Below are 19,620 nucleotides of genomic sequence, written 5' to 3' on the forward strand. Positions count from 1 at the left end.
TTCTCAGTGAACCAACTAGAAGAGATGCTGGATTCCTGAGGTGCTGTTATTGACCATCTGAATCAAAAATAGCCTGATGTCCTCTGGCAGCTGATGACAGCGATGTTTGTTTTTTTTTTTTTTCTCAACAGTTTTGATCATTTCCAGGAGCCTGGTTACATAAAAGGAAGAGAAAAAAAAAAGGATATACATTTAAGTAACAATATCACACTCACATCACTAGACAACATTTTGTCATGAACAGCAATGTGCAAAATCTTCGCTTTTTATGATGAAAGCTAGTTTGATTTTCTTTGTGTTAATTTAATGATGTAATGCTATTTAAGTAAGTGAAAATAAAAACAATATTAGAAGCAAAGATCTGGAGATCCCGAGATTTTTCCAATGAAGCTGTCCTTATATATTGTCCTTATAGATCCTATAGATTCTGAGAATTCACTAAAAGGAGAATAAAAATACTTCTCTTGAATCTCTTTACACTTTATCCAGTCAGATCAACAAAAGAAAATAAATGAATTGCAAACGATAACCTTCCTCCTCCTGTGCTGCATACCAGATAAATCTAGAGATATTTTAAGGACAGTTTAGATCATTCAGAATTAATAGCCCTGTCACTATGGAAATAGTGGCCTGAAGTACCAATGCAAAACACAATTTTGAGCCATGTTTACAGTATAATGATGGAAGTGGATTTATGTGTTTTCATAGCTATTAAAATTCAAAATGTTGGAGATTTTGTAAAGATTGGAGTCGATTTTGGTGACTTTTTGAATTGTTTATTTTAATGAGAACAATCAATTATCTAAATGGTAGTGTGGGGTAGTATTGTGTTGTTTGTGTGTGTATGCGTGTGTGTGTGTTTATGTGTGTTAATCTACAATTTTACTGCATCAGTATGTTCTCTCAGCTTAGTGGCCATTACAGTCTTAAAGAGGATGACATTTTGAGATAATTTTGATGATTTTTATATTGCTCAAAATAATGCAGTTAGTAAACCAAATTTGGTAAGCCAAGAGTAATGCATACAACACGTTGACTGTATTTGTTTTTCTATGCCCTTAGAATTTGTGTACGATGTGTACCAATGCCATTACCCGTTTACCCAAATTATATGTAGAGAGGTTTATGGACAATTTAATCCCTGCGTGAGACTTGACAAGAACCTTTTCTCTGTCAATTTTCACCCTCTGCCTCATTCAACCCCCTCTCTCTTTCTGTGCCTCTACAATGTGGGGTTTCTTTCTTTTTCTTTTTTATATCCCCTCATATCTTTTTTTTTCTCTAGCAACAACCCCCCCCCCCCCCCCCCCAGACAGCATGCAGCTTAAGCAAATCACTGGCCTTTTCTTCTCAATTCTCGTCCTCAGCCTTAAATGAGACCTCAAGAAAACACACACACACTCTCTCAACTCTCACTAATTCTCACACTCTAATGGGAACAGAGCCCTCCATAACATTCTAATACCCTATGTAAATACAAAATGCCCGCATCGCTCTGCTATGCTGATTATACATTAGAAGAAACATAATCATATTTAGAAATCCCTGGTATCCTTACAACATGCTGCACTGTCCGATTGATGGTGCACAGGCCTATAAAACTAGGCTTCGTTTCGATTTCCTGTGTAATCATGTTGGGAAAGCACGTTCACAGGATAGAGATGGGGAAATCTGTACTATACTAGATATTTTATTTTATAACACCAAGGTCTGGTGTGATGTTTACGTACAACCACAGACATGTTCTTTCTATAGAAGAGTGAACTTGCATTGAGTGGGGGGGGGGGCTGATGAATATAAAGTGCTGCCATTCCCAGGGTCTGAAAGTCTGAAAAACACACGCACTTCAACTGTTAGAGATGGTGTGTGTGTGTGTGTGTCTGTTTATATAAAGTGTGTGTGTGTGTGTGTGTGTGTGTGTATAGGGGGAGCCAACCAGCCTGACTTCCCTCAGACACTTTGACAGGCGGGCCTTTTCACCAGCACATTTCTGGGCCAGCCAGCCCACTCTCCCTTAGCAACAGCACAGAGTGGAGAGCCCCATCCAGCCGCCCACCAAAACAACAATAGGAGGGGCAGATAGGGTGTGGGTTACAGGGGGTGAGCTGGTTCACAGGGGTGGATGAAGAAGTTCCCAGTCTGGCAAGACTCCCACACAGGCAATGAACTTGAACTTGACTCTGATACCAATAATGAGGATCACATGTCCTTATACAATATTTCCATATGTATTGCAAAAGTTAGACTAATTGTAAATTTCACATGAGGTAAAATTTTAAAGTGAAAAAGAGATAATCAACAATGATCAACAATGTTGCGATGTTTCAATATTTTCAACAAATGTTCAATATGTTGACACATAGGTCTTAAATACTGTATATTTAAATATAAATGCCCTTTTTATCTTTAAAAGTGATGGTTATTCTTCTCCTGTTTAAAGATGTCAAGTGGAAAAATTGGAACAAGGCATTAAAGTGAGGATAATTATATCTCAAGGTTCTTTATAATGGTCTGACCATGTTGAAGGTTTAAGTGTTAAAAATTCCAAGTCTTTCCCCCTTGCTCTCCCATCAACATGATACAGTAATTAATGTTCTTGTAAGTGGCTGCTTTTAGAATGTGCAAAAAAGCACTGGTCATCTCTAATATTACTTAACTACAAAGTAAATTGCAAGAACTTCTTAATCCAACTCCAGTCAGTTCATTCAAACCACAGTCTAGCATTATAATCAACATTACTCTGCCATTTTATCAAAAAGCCATGTAAAAAAAAAAAAAAAAGAAAAAGAAGTATTTTAAGATTGAAAGACAGTAAAAGTGACCTAATTTTTTGAGGCTACACTCACTGAGCACTTTATTAGAAACACTATGGTCCTAATACAGTGCCTGACATGGTCTTCTGTTGTTGTAGCCCATCCGCCTCAAAATTCGACGTTGTTGTGCATTCTGAGATGCTATTCTGCTCACTACAATTGTACAGAATGTTTATCTGTGTTACCATTGCCTTTCTGTCAGCTCAAGCCAGTCTGGCCATTCTCCATTGACCTCTCTCATCAACAAGGTGTTTCCATCCACAGAACTGACACTCACTGGATGCTATTTGTTTTTGACACCATTCAGAGTAAACTCTAGAGACTGTTGTGTGTGAAAATTCCAGGAGATCAGCAGTTACAGAAATACTCATACCAGCCCTGCTGGCACCAACAGTCAAAATCACTGAGATCAAATTTTTTTCTCCATTCTGATGGTTGATGTGAACATCAATTGAAGCTCCTGACCCGTATCTGCATGATTTTATGTATTGCACTGCTGCAACATGATTTGCTGATTAGATAATTGCATGAATAAGTAGGTGTACAGGTGTTCCTAATAAAGTGCTAAGTAAATGTACACCCTCAACACAACACCAAAAGCATGATTTAAATGGTCTAGACCTGAATAACATGGGGTAGGAGGTTATGATCTTGATTCAGGTGCTGTACAGTTTTGGATTGCCTGAATCTAATAGTTCAGCTTAAATCTATTGAAAGCCATGCCTGCTCGCTGCCCTCTCTGCTGACTGTGGTTCTTTTTGCTGCCTGTTTATCCAGAGTCCTGCTCGGGAATCCCAATCCCAGGCTTTTCATGGCCACTCGTCCAAGGAGGAGGAGGCAAAGGTGGGGGGGAAACAATTTCAAAGCTCCCCCGTTGCTGATATAAAGCTGAGAACAACCCTTTGCAGGATAATCGTGTTTATTCCAAGATTAAGACTGGATCGACAGCTGAGGTATCCACAAGGGGGAAAGAGGGAACACACAATCATCTTTAACATAAACCCAAGAGATGCTTCTTTGATAGGCTGTGTGTGCATCCCTTGATTCTGTCAGGTCTCCCCACTGTTCATTTCACAGTTATGACCAGTCCTGAAAGAGATTCGTAATGCTCTTCTGCTCTTGTGGTGTTTTCATTAACAATATTTATTCTCATCCTTTCCTAAAAAGCAGTCCTGAATGAAAAACACAAATATGATTTCTATATAAGGTGTAATTCAGACATGTGGGAGCTGTCCTAAAAAATGTAGCAGTGGAGCCATTTTCACTATTTACACATCTCCAGATCACATTTCCAAATCTAACTGGGCAGAAAGTTTTTATCACAATAGCAAAAAATGAAATCAGCACTGCATGAGTCTCAGACAGACTTTTAGAAATAAATCTGTAAAATCGCATTATACTGGACATAAAGATGACATATGATGGTGAGAAAACTGTTAGTATGCCAGACAAATATTCCCAGATAGCCACCTCCCATAGGCCTTTGATATTAACATGCCAGCTGCAGCAACTGCCACATGGGGCCACAGACTGAGCCAGACAGTAAAAGCCCTCCCCTGTTTATGACATCTATTCTCCAAACACGCATTCTATCCATATCTCATTTTTCATCAGTGTATTTATTAATGTAATTTGTTTATATCTCCCCATTTTTCTTGCGTGTTTGAGTCAAATTCAGTAAACCTGAGTTGGTGACATCATGTCCTCGCTGGCTTAGTGCTTCTGTGTATCGCTTTTAAGTCCTCCAACTCTTCTGAAATCAACATTTTTATTTAGCATAAATAATTCCTCCTTCTTTTTTGCTGTGAAATACTGTCTCTGTCACAGGGAAAACTTCCCTCTAGTTTTCTGTATCGCTGCCTCCATTTTTACTGGGTAATATATTGTAATGGAGCTTTAATTAATTGCTTGCCCAACTGCTGTGCCCTGGCAGAAGGGGGAGAGGAACAAACTGTCCTTCAAATTCAGCTTGAACTGATTTTGTGTATTCTCACATTTGGTCTTACTATAAATACTAAAAACATTAATGCACATTATGATTTCTAAATACTTTGCTGCATGTGTGCTATAATACATTATATTTCATGAGTATTAGGGGGTGATCTCATACATATTATAAATAAATAAATTAAACTGCATAACCTAAGACAAATTAGTCTTTAAAAAATGCTTTGGTGGACACTTAGCTAATTTGCATTGGTCTCAAACGATGTAAACTATGAAAATCCGTTGTACAATAGCCTAACACTCTGCCACTGCAAACACATCATGGAGACGATAACATCTACTGTGCGAGCACACATGATTGTGCAAATGCTCATGCAATTCAAACTCTTCTGCACAAGCATACTCACACTCTGCCACACATGCACTGACTAAAAATAAAGCCCTATCCTCAGCCATTCCCTGAGGATAGTTTCTTAGGGTTTGGGTGCTAATTTAGGCATCTGGCTCTGTCTGGGCATGAGCATCTTTCTCAGCTTATTACCCTCCACTGTCTCTAGTACTCCATCCATACAGACAATGGTGGGAAACAGGGGGAACTGTGGACCCACGTCAAGTACTCCCTGTACAATGCTTCCATTGTAGAAGAGGAGAGGGGTCTGGAATAATAATGTGAGCACAATCAAACTGTTTACCAACACAAAGTCTACAGCTGCAGATTTGGCATTAATACATCTCAAATCAACATTTTTGAACAGCATTATTATATATACTGTAAAGTATTGGTATGGAAGCCTGCCTGTATGAGTTGGATTTGTGTTATAATTTTGGGTTGGGTGTTTATTAAAAGAGGATGGCCATAAACTGTTCTAATCTCTGACATTGACTCTTTTGTCCATAGACAAAATCCCACATTCACAAATAAAACACATGTAAATGACCTTGTCTTAAAGTTAAAAACAGTTAAATATCATCCAGACTCCTTACATATACAAGAACTGCCCTTTCCAGTCCATGAAAAAAAGTAATCATAGTCATACCTAAAAATCCACATTTGTCATCTACATAAAGCACATTTAGTTGAGCTGCTATCACACAGAAAGTAATAAAAAATGACAAGGAAAAGGATTTTCATTGGTCAGTTGAATTACCAGAATTTAGTAGAAGTAATTTGCACAAAGCAGAGTAAAAGGGTACAGTTGTTCTCTAGCTTTTGTGCTGAATAGCATGCTTGATTCAAAAAAGAAAAAAATAGCATTTATCCTTATATATAACCTTTATGTATATGGACTCAAATATTCCACACACACACATTCTGTTTGACTGAAAAACACAAAGAGCTGTATTGGTAAACCACAAAAACAATACACAGTTCAGCTCATGATTTGCATATTGAAAACTGGAAAAATCTGGTATGGGGTTTGGCACCGTGCCAAGCGGCATAATTAACACTTTTCAGCCACTGCTCTACAGCAGTCACATTATGCTTTGTCAAGCATCCACTCCCTCTGCCCGAGTGCTCGTATTCACACACACACACACACACACACACACACACACACACACACACACGTTGGTGCGGCTATCCTTATGAGGACTCTCCATAGACATAATGATTTTTATACAGTACAAACAATAGATTCTATCCCCTAACCCTACCCCTAAACCTAACCATCCCAGAAAACTTTCTGCATTTTTACATTTTCAAAAAAACATCGTTTAGTATGTTTTTTAAGCTATTTGAATTATGGGGACACGAGAAATGTCCTCATAAACCACATTTATAGCATAAAACCCTTGTAATTACCAATTAGTAATTGTAATGGGGGGGGGGGGGGGGGGGGGGTCCTATACATCTGTATATTTTTCTATAAACCACAAATTTGTTGTTAAACCTTCTACAGCTGTTATTTCATAAAGTCATGGACACATGCAATGCTGCTATGTAACAATACTGTGTTAGGTTCTCTGTTCAAGGGTATAAAATTAGTTTTGTGGCCCTGTCTAAGATATTTAAGCAGTGAAGGTCTTTTACATAAAACCCTGAGATGCAGAGGGAGGAAACCCCTCCCCCTCACACCAAGATACATTGCCTAATTAGAAATTCTCTATTAAAGGTACAGCTACAGCCCCTCATTTCCAGGGTATTATTTTGTCCAAGGACAAATTTAAAATGTGGTTAGAGTATTTGGTCATAAATAGAGACCCTCAGTAGAAAACCGAGAGCTGTACATAGAGTACACAGACCATTTCCATTCCATTGCTATATGAATAATATAACAACTGCCACAGGTGCAGAGGCACTGTATTAAGTCCTAAATCTGCAGATTTTTTGTTGAACAAGTTCACTGTGTGTAATCTTAATTTCCCTGCCTATTAAGGGCCCATCAAATCATATAACCTCCAACTATTTATTTTAAGAATGAGTAGGATAGGGGTTGTTCTTGTCTGTATCATGCAAACGTGAGAAAACAAATGCCCCTGCTTACACGTTGTAATTTGTAGTGTATTTGCATCCATTGTGGACATATTTTCCATTTCACACTGTGCATTTGCTTCGTGTCTTAGCATGCAAGATATGGCATATATTGAGAGTGTATTCCAACCTGGAAATTTCTAGAATGCAGGTTTTGGCAGAAATTCTCATTGCAATTCTCTGATATCTACAAAAAGCATTTATGGGCTTAGATAGAACACATACATATTTAAAATGTTACAGTGTTAATGCTTTGAAACACAACCGGAATTTAGTTTCGAATTGAATTGAAAAATTCAAATTACAGAACGTTGCCACATGCCTGTAATAAAACGCTGCTGCGCCTTTAATTGGGGGCTCAGTCCTCTTTGCTTGTTCCTATGCAATTATGTTAATATGCGGAGCTTGTCTGTTCTTTTTCATTAACAGAAGCGCTTGCATCATTGTTTCCTTTATTTGTAAGCTCTACGGACACCATCCGTACTGCAGTGATTTTTTTACACGTTTATTTTGACGGGCTATTTTTGCCATACCTCCTCTTTTCGGATAAAATGACACTCCTTTCAAAAATGCTCGTTTAAACTCGTTTGTTTATGTTAGCAGTGTGCTAATCGATGATTTTGATGAATGTATGGACAACGGGGTCTTTTTTTAAGCAGACAAGGTTTCCACGTTCAGTAAGTAGCCTATTTACAAACGCTTTTCCGTTTTTATGAGGAGGATTCGGTGGCTTTAAATATTCAGTGGATGTCGCATTCATTTGTCTCGTCTTCGCATTTCAGTACATTTCAGTGTATTCTAACACCTATTAATTTTTATCGTTTCTATTTTAAGCAAAGCAAATGTGTCATCCTGGAGTAAATATGTTAAATATACTTGTGCTCTAATTAATCCGATTCTGAATTTTAGCAATCCATAGACTATTTGCATATCATCAGCAACCCATTATGACGCACCCAGTCACCTTCCTATTTTGAAGTACATTTCAGTGTCTTCCATTCATTTCAGTGGCATAATATGCAGCTTTCTGCAACCAAGAGGCCTGAGTAAATTTCCTTCCCCACATAACATCTTAGTGAATTTAATGTTTGAATGTTTTATATGTTTTGCACTTTTCAGCACAGTGACCAAAGCACTGACCAGCTAATGATACAAACTGTGGATATTTTGGGAGAGCACCAAACATCATTAAAAACATGGCATAGTGGGAATTCCACAGTGAGTGTCTGTAGACCTCTTTCATTAAAGTTAGGGTAGGGTGCATGTTATTGTAAGCTGGTGAGGGCACCTTTGTAGTAATTTAGTGTATCAGCAGCAGTAGCAGACACAAATTGATAGCAATGGCAGAGTGCTCTTCAGTCTAGGTTGGTCAATGGGATGCTGTAGTTAAATAAACTTAAGCTGAGTAGTCTCTCGTGAGTTCAAGCAGCACTCACTTTTAGGTTTCGTCAGTAAGTCTGATATCGAAGACTTGTACATATATGTATGGTGGGGCAGCCGTACTGAACTGGCATGTCTCGTTATTTAGTTTATCTTTGTTTTGTAGACCTCTTTTTACCCTTACGGACACATATTCAAGCTCCAGTTAAGTAACTGATCATTACTAATAGCTACTTTCATTCTCATTCATATGAAAATATGTATTGCAGGGTAGATTAATTTGAGTTTAAAGCTTGCTACAAATCAGAGGGTCTTTGTGTATATCTGAGTGTGTGCGTATAGATAACGGGGTACTTAGGTGCTATTTCCTAATTAGTCCGGAGAGATCAGAGTGTGATAGTTTTTTTTTTTTCGAAGAAAATTATTTTGGCTGAAAGCCTGGCAACAGGGCCTAATCTCACTCTGCCAGTGACTGAATGGCCAAAGCTGAAGACAACACCGACTACCCACTGAACATGAAGCATGTTCGGTCCTTTTCAGGTGTCTAATCTTTACGTAGATATGTGTGTGTTTTACATTTCAAATGATGTGCCAAGATAACCGGTGAGATCACATTGGAGAACATTGATAAGAAAGAGAGCTAAAATCAGTGCTGTGTGGTCAGAATAACGCGGTAGCTTGGTCTGATATAGGCAACGATGCAGCCTACCTCATGCCAACACAGCCATTTTAGAGAGCAGCAGCCAGTTTATCCATCAAGATGGCTTCCTGAAAGCACACCCCTCATTCAGTCTTCCAGCATCTGGTGGTCCGTGGCAACTGGCAGCCTCTTTGTCCCCATTGGCACTAGGGATGTAGACTCTAACTCACTTTCTTTTTTTCTTTACTCTGGGGGCACAGATGGCACTAAATGCTTCCGTTGATGAAGGGAGGGGAGCTGGTAGGAGAAGGATGAGGGTTGACTATTATTTTTCTTTTCTTTCATTTGGACAATTGCACCCTTTTTCCCACTCCCTCTCTTGCTCCAAAAGGAGTGTAAATGGCTGGCAGTTGCTAAGGGGAAACAAGAAAATAAAGCACAAAAAAGCCCCTTTTATCACTGCCAAAGCAGATGTCATGGAAATGGCTATTTAACATTTCTTTAGGTAATATTAATGGTATCAGATAACAATAATTGCTTTGTATTTTAAGTGAAGTAACTTCTCCAGGGAGAGATAATCCTAACATTAATAATGTAAATAGTTTGTGTGATACTCATACGAATTGTGCAAAGGCATGCACCCCTGACTTTTGTGTTTTAATAGCCAACTTGTGCCATTGCCAGTGCTGGTCACTGTGAAGGTATACTGAATCAGCCCACATCAATTGCTGTCCACCCATAATCTCATTGCATAACCTTATTCAATTGAACTGGATAACCAGTTTAGCTGGAAAAGATCATTGTTAATGAATGATGACAGAATTTCTTTGCTCACATTAATTTTACATAAAGTAATATCCAATGTGATAGTGGCCCATACATTCTTATCATTATCGAGATGGAGACAGACATATAATTTCCTCTCTCTGATCATTTGTCGCATTGAAGCCTCTGGTCTAATGTCCTGGAGTCATACTAATGACATAGTCTTGACCATGTTAAAATACATACGGATTTAGATTGATTTTCTTTCTTTTTATATGGATCATACTAATGATATTAGGGCTTTTTATTGAGATAATAATGCTTTGTGCTTTATCCTCTGTTATTATGAACTGTTAGCGAGCCCTTGCCATTGTTAACGTTGTGTGTCAGCTACACAACCTCTGTCTGATATGCTTTTGAAAAGTACAAATATACACTATACAGCATTTTACAAAACACTTTAAAGAAATGTATTTACAGGCTGACAGCACAAATGTGAATCTGCTCAAGTGCCAATAAAAGCTAAATATATATGACATACAGTTATCTAGACAGATTGACAGAGTATATAGAGGATCGTGGGCAGGCGGTTGGTGGGTGGATGAGTGTAAAAGTGGTGAGAAAAAAACAGACACATAAAGAGAAAAACTTATCTTAGATCTAGGTCATGCTGCCACAAACAAATCATTCACAAGCTTACTAGACACACACAAAGAGAGTGAGAGGTTTTCTATAGATAGATTTTCTGATTAAAGATTCATGTGATGCACACAGTGAGTTTCGACTTGATTGGGGATTAATATTTGCATTTGGCTCTTTTCAACTGCATGCATTGATTAGCATACTTTCTGATTTACTGTGTGTGTTAGCTGCTGTAACAGATTAACTGTACAACTAATTGTTCTAATTACAATGTTGCATTGCATTAAGCTGTGATTGCACTTACCAGATGGTCTGTTTTCTTCTTCTTGTAGCTCCAGTGCTCTGGTCTCTCACAAAGACACTGTGTGTTTAAGAGGCTAAAGTTGAAAAAAGTAACACAAGACACCAGAATTAGAAAATATTCAGAGTATTAAGATTTACAATACATACACCTGCCAGCTAGAATAAACTTTTGAATATTTGACATTACAAATAAATAAATGACAGTCAGGCAATAATCCTTGAATTAAAACATAAATACATTGTTTTTAAAAGTGGAAAATTTGGGGAAAATAAAATCTTATCTGCCCATTCAGAGCAATAACTTTTTGTTCTACACTATCTCTATCCCAGTTTGAAAGTTTTACTCAACATTTGACCAATTGTTTTTTTTTTTTTTTTTATGGTCTTTTAGCCATAATAACAGAATTTGTGTAGGGTTTGCACATTCTGATTATATGTATAAGCATGGTAGACTGTTATATATGTATAGGCTTCTATTGTATTATTTGGTGTAGCCTATACAATTTTAGCATGCATAAAACATAAAAAACAAAGACTTCTTAACCAGGCAACCCATGTAGTCAAATACAGTCTAAACAGCCCTACATATAAAGTAAATATCCTATGCTATGTATTTTTTCTTGGTCATTTCAGGATTTCCATTTCGTTCTTTGGGTATGACAACCTTAATTATACTACAAAAAATATGTTATGTCCTTTTTATTTAATTTACTGGTCAACTAAGCATTGAGTATTTTTTTTTTTTTTTTTTTTTATCAACTTATGCTTCAGTAAACAGCATCGCAACACACAGGCAATAGTGTGTGTTGTGTTCCACTTCTACGAGACGCGGAGCTTCTTAAGTGATTACAGCTCTAAAGATTTTGGACGCTTAATATTTTTCAAATAAGATTTACACAATGTTTTATATAGAGTATGTATGCGAAAGTCCACGTGCTCTACGAGTACACTTGTTTTCAATACGGCTTCATGCATTAGTTCCAGCTTCAGTTCTGTGAGCTGTCATTACCTTTGATGTGTCCAGCCAGATTAATATGGCTATGCATAATGAGGCTGGTTTAGCATGAGGTAATATCTTCAGCAGTGTGACTGTAGCCTACATATGTGTGTGTTTTGGGAGGAGATGTTTTACACATTAACACATACGCTTATTTGTCATCTATAATTGATAGAGAAGTGACAAAATATGGCATCGTGAGAAAACTTAAATAGGCTATAGAAAAGTTCAGAAGCTTACTAGATCATTCGATTAATTCCAATTAATGTGGCCCTGTCCAAGCTGTTCAGATACACTATACACGCCTAATTGAGCACTGTAGTGTAGGCCTCGTTTTTGCAATTGTTCTCCAGTCAGGAATGCCTGTTTGCTTTGTTGAGGTAAAGATAACAAATGGTGTAAGGTAGGTTGAATTGTCTGAGTCATCTGATTCGTGAAAAGCCGCTGGGTAATTACAAACGAATTCAGTTATACAGTTAACAGCGCCAAACATTGTTGACAAAGATTTTCATCTGCCTCTGAAGGGTTTTTCGTAGCTTATAAAAGACATAATAAGCATACACACTAAGAACTCGATTGTGATTGTGAAGAAAATTGACTGCATTTCCCCCTGTAAATGATGCATTTTTTTTCGTTAAATAGAAGTCTATAAAATACATCGAACAAAACATTTGACTCCCTTAAAGATAGGAATTGTCCTTTTTTTATTACCAAAGTTGACAGCTTAAAAAGGTGTTATTAGTGTTACTATAGCTTTTTCAGTTTGTGTTAAACACAATGTGTTAAATGTAGTTTATCAAGTTGTTTACGAAAAAATGCGACCACATATAGGCTACATTTGAATAAAAGCTATGTAGATGTATATAGCCTATTTTAAGCTTATTTTAATCTGCAACATTCCTGGTGATCTACGCAAGCTATTATTAGTTTATATTGCAGATCTTTAATGACCTGTATGACTCACATTTTGTATGGGGACCTGCTTACCTCATGCTCGTAACTCTCACAGTTTCCCGCGATTACTTCTTCCACTGTGAACTTGTCCACTGTGCAGTTAAGGAGGACGTTTCTACTTTCGGTTATCTAGCTTTATGAAGGCAGATAATCACTCATACAGCTAGATAACCAAAGACAGCAACCTCCTCCTATCAACACTTAAAAACCATCTCATAAAGTTGACCTAATAAACGAAAACAGGGTTAATGCACAATGAACCAGACAAATAAATCACACTCAAATTCCATTTAATGGACTCAAGACTCTTTTCATAGACCTGTAAATACTGTTATCAAGTCAAGTGTTGAAAAGGCTGATGGGATTCGCCCAACCCTCGCCCCGTGCTGAAGATACACCCAGATCTCACAGATCTTCGCCTACACAATCCATAATACTCTTGGCCTGAAGTTGCCATCTCTGTGTGGATGTGTTTCAAATGTTCGCCTTTGGAATTATTGACGATTTTGTTCCTTCTAGTAGGCTAATAGTCTTTAAAAATTATAATGATTAGACCAAAATACCAACAGCATTTCATTTGGCTGGTTGGGCCCCCATGCAGTCATCACACCTCCACAGGTCCACATTCCCATGTCTTGTTTCAATTCATCGTCATGCTTGATTCCCATTATATTTCCACAACCTGCAAAAGGTAGCACTCAATCTAATGCACAGACTGGTTATATCTAATAAATGCGTGTTTCAGAATTATGCCCCGACAATTAATGGTATAGAAAAACTATCCAAATTTTAGGCCTATAAAAGGCTACGTCAGATAACATTTTATTAATAAGGCCACACGCCAAGAATAGTTCGACAGTTCCGTTTTGATGCTAAAACTATGAAGCTGTATCTTTTCAAACGTGTCTCTTGAACACACATTTCCCTCACGTAGTAAGTGACGTCATATAGTTTAATCTACTTTTAATTACATTTAATGGACGAACCTGTTGTTGTTTCTAAATAATGCAAATCCTCATGCTTATTAATCAAGCATAGCCTACATACTGCCGAATAACGCAAAAAAAGTAAATACTTAAGTAGTTAAGCATGTAGCCTACTAAAAGCAACCATCGGATTATTAGACATCAAAAATATGTATATATTTATCTATATGAATATGTAAAAGAGTAGTGAAATGAACAGATATGTTTAACCAAACCCGTATGCCAGTTTCAAAATCAAGTTATTAAAGAGCTAAATCACTGCAACCATGTTCTTGTGTATAGTCCACAATTATTTAAAAATGCCTTTAAGGTTAGGCTATAGATAGGCTACTATGTAGCCTAGTCATCTAATTGTTATAGATAGATAGGCACACTACACATTTCATTAAAATCTCGATATTAACAAAGTCTCATTACCGGTCCACCTGCTGTGTGTAGAGACTGTTTGGAGGGCCACACTCACCACTAAACATGGTCTTGTCTGTCACATGAGGTCAATTATATGCAATTCACGTAAAATGTTAGAATTAGCCAAATATACATCTATTGATAAATCCCAACTAAACGTCAGAATAGATTACTGAAGCAGTGACCAAAAACAGTTAAGAAAGTCAAGCTGAATTACTGAGTTTAAAAGAAATTATTAAGAGCAAGTATAGAAATCATTCTGATAATTTAAAAATCTTACTTCTATAACAATGACGTGCATATTCCTCACTGTCAGAAAGTAAGCTACGAGTGCCTGTGTGTCGTGGACAAATAGAGGTTCCCGTGCGTCTTGCGTTAAAAATTGACGCAAAAATCTATGAACAGTGGCTTGTATTGCCAGAAGCATACTCTTCTGTGCCAGCTCTTCAATTATACATTTTCCCGTTCAAAAACTCGCAGTCCTTAAGTGTTCAACCCTCGAATGTTGCCTCTCAGCGATCCAGAGAACGGAACAGGCAGTTTAATTTCCAAGATGGGGAATTCCCCCTTGAAAGCTTGTTAACAGTGTTCATGCGTGGATGTAAGAGGACATGCAGGCTTATTTTATTAAACCATGCATGAGCAATGTCCCCATTCCGTTTCCACTGTGCAGTCGAGAGCGACTGCGCTCTGCTTTTCCCGTGGATGTGATGTTCTCCAGCCTGGAAGTGTCTAGTTTCTGACTAAATGCATCCTCCTCTGTCGGTTTGCTCTTGCAGTGACATCACTCCAGCAGCAGGCAGCCGAGCGACCAATCACAATCCGAGCGCGCCTCTCTCCTCTCCTCTCTTCTCCATTCTCTCTCTCTCTCTCTCTCTCTCTCTCTGGCTTGACGTGCGCGTCAGGTTGCAGAGTTCCTATACAGTAGCCTACCCCGCAGGGCCGTAGCAAAGATTTCTGGGCCCCCTGACTGTATATTGCTCTGGGGCCTTTACCTATTAAAAAATACAGTTTTGAATTTGTTGTGGGCCCCCCTGGACCTTTCGGCCCCTAGAATCATTACCTCCTTTCACCCCACTAGCTATGGCCCTGCTCTACATAGTTTCATTAAGTACCATTTACTCATCATAATTCTCCAGAAGTAGCTAATACAGTGTTTATTATAGAGAAAATTCAAAACATATGATGTCTAAGGTTTGTACTTTAAAAGATGCTCTTATTTATAAACACGCGATAACAGTAGGCTATTGCAATGGTGCATCTTCTGTAATTATTTATTTATTTATAATTTAGGCTATTGATATTAAGAAGCCACAACTTGATCCTGGAGAACTGGCTAATTATAGACCGATTTCAAATCTCCCGTTTATGTCGAAAATACTTGAAAAGATAATACATATATGTTCATTCCTACAGAGAAATAGTATATATGAAAAATTTCAGTCAGGATTTAGGCCTCATCACAGTACAGAGACTGCACTTATCAGAGTTACAAATGACTTGCTCTTATCATCTGATCACGGCTGCATTTCACTTCTAGTGCTTTTAGATCTTAGTGCTGCATTCGACACGATAGATCACAACATTCTCTTGAATAGGCTGTAGAAAATTATGTTGGCATTTATGGAGTTGCATTAACATGGTTTAGGTCCTATTTAGCAGACCGCTACCACTTTGTCTGTGTAAATGAGTGCAAAAGTAAAGTATGGAGTGCCACAGGGATCAGTTTTAGGGCCTCTGCTTTTCTCCTTGTATATGCTTCCCCTGGGAGATATTATCAGGAATCGTGGAATAAGTTTCCACTGTTATGCTGACAATACCAAACTTTATATTTCTTCAAAACCTGATGAGATTTCACAATTCTCCAAATTAGCAGAGTGTATCAATGAAATAAAAGATTGGATGGCCAGAAATTTCCTTCTGCTCAATTCCGACAAAACAGAGGTTCTAATTATTGGACCAAAAACCTCTAAAAATAAGCCGCTAAAATATAATTTGACTCTCGATGGATGTACTGTTACATTGTCTTCAACAGTGAAGAACTTAGGTGTTATACCAGTCTGTCCTTTGAAAATAAAATTACCAATGTTTGTAGAACAGTATTCTTCCACCTAAGAAATATTGCTAAGTTACGACACATGCTCTCTGTTGCTGATGCCAGAAAACTAATTCATGCTTTAATGATCTCAAGACTAGATTATTGTAATGCATTACTGGGAGGATCTCCTACAAGATCAGTAAATAAACTTCAATTGGTTCAAAATGCAGCAGCCAGAGTGCTGACAAGAACCAAGAAATATGATCATATTAGCCCCATTTTATCATTGTTACATTGGCTACCTCTTAAATTTAATATTAATTTTAAAATTCTGTTAACTACATACAAAGCTTTGAATGGTCTAGCTCTGCAGTACTTAAGTGACCTTCTACCAAGCTATATTACATCACGTTCATTAAAATCACAAAATTCTGGCCTGTTAATAGTTCCTAGAATATCAAAATCCACAAACGGAGGTAGATCCTTTTCATATTTGGCTCCTAAACTATGGAATAGTCTCCCTAACACTGTTCGGAGATGCAGACACACTCACTGAGTTTAAGTCTAGACTAAAGACTCATCTATTTAGCCAGGCATACACCTAATTTATCCTTCAACTCACAATTAGGCTGCTTTAGTTAGGTCTGCCGGAACCAGAAACCAGAAACAGTGATTATGATCTATAACTCTGCAATAAATTTAATGGCATTTATGCTAATATTATTTTATTTGTTCCCCTGTTTCAACCTCGGGACTCCTATCAGGTCACCAGAACCGGCCAGATCCAGCTCCATTCTTGCTTGGTGTTGGACTCCACTGCTACGTGTCACTGTATGATGACTAATAGCAGCCGGTGCCATCCAAAATTCACTTCAGTCTATTACGATGAACTTCAGAGGATGTACTGATGCCAACTCCAACCATAAGACATGGGATACTTCATATGCTATTGCCTGAACCTTGGACTTAGGATAGACCTCACCGAAATGACCTGCTGGTTGAACTGTGATGCACCTAACTGATCTCTGCCTACATCACCTCGGTCTAATGATGGACTACACTCTTGAAATGGAATACACAGACTATCAATTAACTGCCAACAAAACCCTTCATCAACCAACTAACAATGACAATGCATATGTGAACTTCTGCAGTTAATCCAGGATGGACTTCAAAGACATTAGTCATTAATCTTACAGTTCATACAAAATCTTTGTTTTAAACACTGGCCCTTAACACTTACTTAGTTTAATCATTTTAAACCATGACTTGCACTATACATAAGTAATATTGGCATTATATTCATGATGTTAGCCAGAGGGGAACTGGCGCCCACAGTGAGTCTGGTTTCTCCCAAGGTTATTTTTCTCCATTAAATAACATCTTATGGAGTTTTGTGTACCTTGCCACAGTCGCCTTCGGCTTGCTCACTGGGATTATAAATACAATTATTATATAATTACTTATTTTTAAACACAATTCACAATCGTATTTTATCAAACTACGCAATGATGACTCTAAGACATTATAGATATTACAGTTTTATCTTCTGTTAATGCCTGATCTTCTGTAAAGCTGCTTTGAAACGATGTGTGTTGTGAAAGACGCTATACAAATAAAAATGACTTGACTATTGATGTGGTGTAGGCGTAAAATGCGATAAGTTCAAATAGGGGACTAGTTGTCACACGCTTTACTCCAGTGAACACCTTGTGTTTATATGGGCACAAACCTAAAAGTCTATGCTACAAAAAAGCTATTTAACATTTCCACCGTTATTCTCCAGAAAAAAAAAAAAAAAAAAAAAAAATATATATATATATATATATATATATATATATATATATATATATATATGAGAGAGAGAGAGAGAGAGAGAGAGAGAGAGAGAGAGAGAGAGAGAGAGAAAGTCACATGGGAAACCACCATTAAATGCTTTTTCAGTTAAATTTAAAATGTAAAACAATAATGAAACAGCTTACAATAGGAATTTTCTGCTATTAAGGAAACAGAAAAACATTGTAAAAGATAACGTAGGCTACACAACTATGAATCCATTGTTTTGGCCTGCAGAAAATGTTATAAATTGTATTTACAACTTATATACACACGTGACAACTTTATGAAATGTTTTAAACACAGTTCAACCAATTGGTCCCTTCATTATTGTGTTTGACTCATGCAATCCTTTGTGGGTTTATTGTGTTCCATTTTTAAACCAACAGTTATTATAAAAATATGATTTTTGTTATTCCAAAATATGAAGTTTGGAAGACAGAATTTACAAAATTGTTCTCATTTAAGATACACCTGAACTATAGGCGTTTGAAACCAACATTAAATATCCACTGTTTTATTGCATTTTTGACTCATAACCTTAGTTACTGAGATCTCTCGTGTCAACTTCCTTAATCGCGAATGAAAGGACCATTTTCAGCACCATCAGGTCAGTTTTATGCTTTTAATGGCTTGTTAATTGGTTACATATTCTTATTGTTTAAAAAATGTAACACAGAGGTTCAAATAAACCATAACATTTCCTGTTATCACTTTTTCTTTTCAATAGAACAATCAAACAGAGAGCAGATATAAGTGATAGTCTATGCTGTATGACAACAGACTTAATTCAACATTTGATTCTATTCAAACTCTATATAGTCTACTGTTTACACTGCATGCTTAACGTAAGACCGCATTTTAAAACCGCATGTGCGACAGATCCAGTTTAAATGAGTCTGCTTCAAAACGTCCCTATCTTTTCCTTATTGTCATGTAAACATTAAAGTTATTTTGTCTTGTTACATGCATGTTCGTATTGGAAATAAGCACTTTATCTCTGTAGCCTACTTCATTTAATTGTAATAATATTTCTCTGCATTATGGCATTGTCGCCTGAGTACAGATGCCTACTGGATAATAAATTATTAGGTTTTTATTATTATTAATAATATTCGTTGTAGTAGTAGTAGTAGTAGTGGTATTGGAAGTGGTGGTTTTCTTGCATGATTCTCACAATATCGTAACGCATTTTTACGTAACAGCAATCTACACACTATTCATATACAGTCGCGTGCACATGCCAGTTTAAAATGAATCCTTAGAGAAAAAATGCATGTGTGCATCGTAGCCTACAGGACTCAAGGGAGAGATATTTGGAGAGGAACTAAATGTACATTCCGATGGTGAGTAGAGATCTTGTTTGCTTGACCTCGGCCTCACAAGTTTTGAACGTTTAATTGAAGAATCCAATCCCTTAATTCAGAAAGGTCACTTT

General features: G+C 37.3%; 1 long non-coding RNA gene across 2 annotated transcripts; it reads right to left on the bottom strand.

Moving 5' to 3' along the window:
- Positions 1–18: 18 nt before the first annotated feature.
- On the bottom strand, positions 19–15,058 carry LOC127414192 (uncharacterized). 2 transcript variants are annotated; one of them, XR_007892757.1, is made up of 5 exons: positions 14,589–15,058; positions 12,948–13,140; positions 10,965–11,037; positions 9,323–9,666; positions 19–151 (listed from the first exon to the last, which is right to left on the bottom strand). It is a non-coding gene; the product is annotated as an uncharacterized LOC127414192 (long non-coding RNA). The 2 variants fall into 2 exon arrangements; XR_007892756.1 differs by having other exon boundaries at positions 9,323–9,550; positions 14,589–15,057.
- Between the last annotated feature and the right edge of the window lie 4,562 nt (positions 15,059–19,620).

This window comes from Myxocyprinus asiaticus, chromosome 2 (assembly GCF_019703515.2).
Source record: "Myxocyprinus asiaticus isolate MX2 ecotype Aquarium Trade chromosome 2, UBuf_Myxa_2, whole genome shotgun sequence".
Taxonomy (NCBI): domain Eukaryota; kingdom Metazoa; phylum Chordata; class Actinopteri; order Cypriniformes; family Catostomidae; genus Myxocyprinus; species Myxocyprinus asiaticus.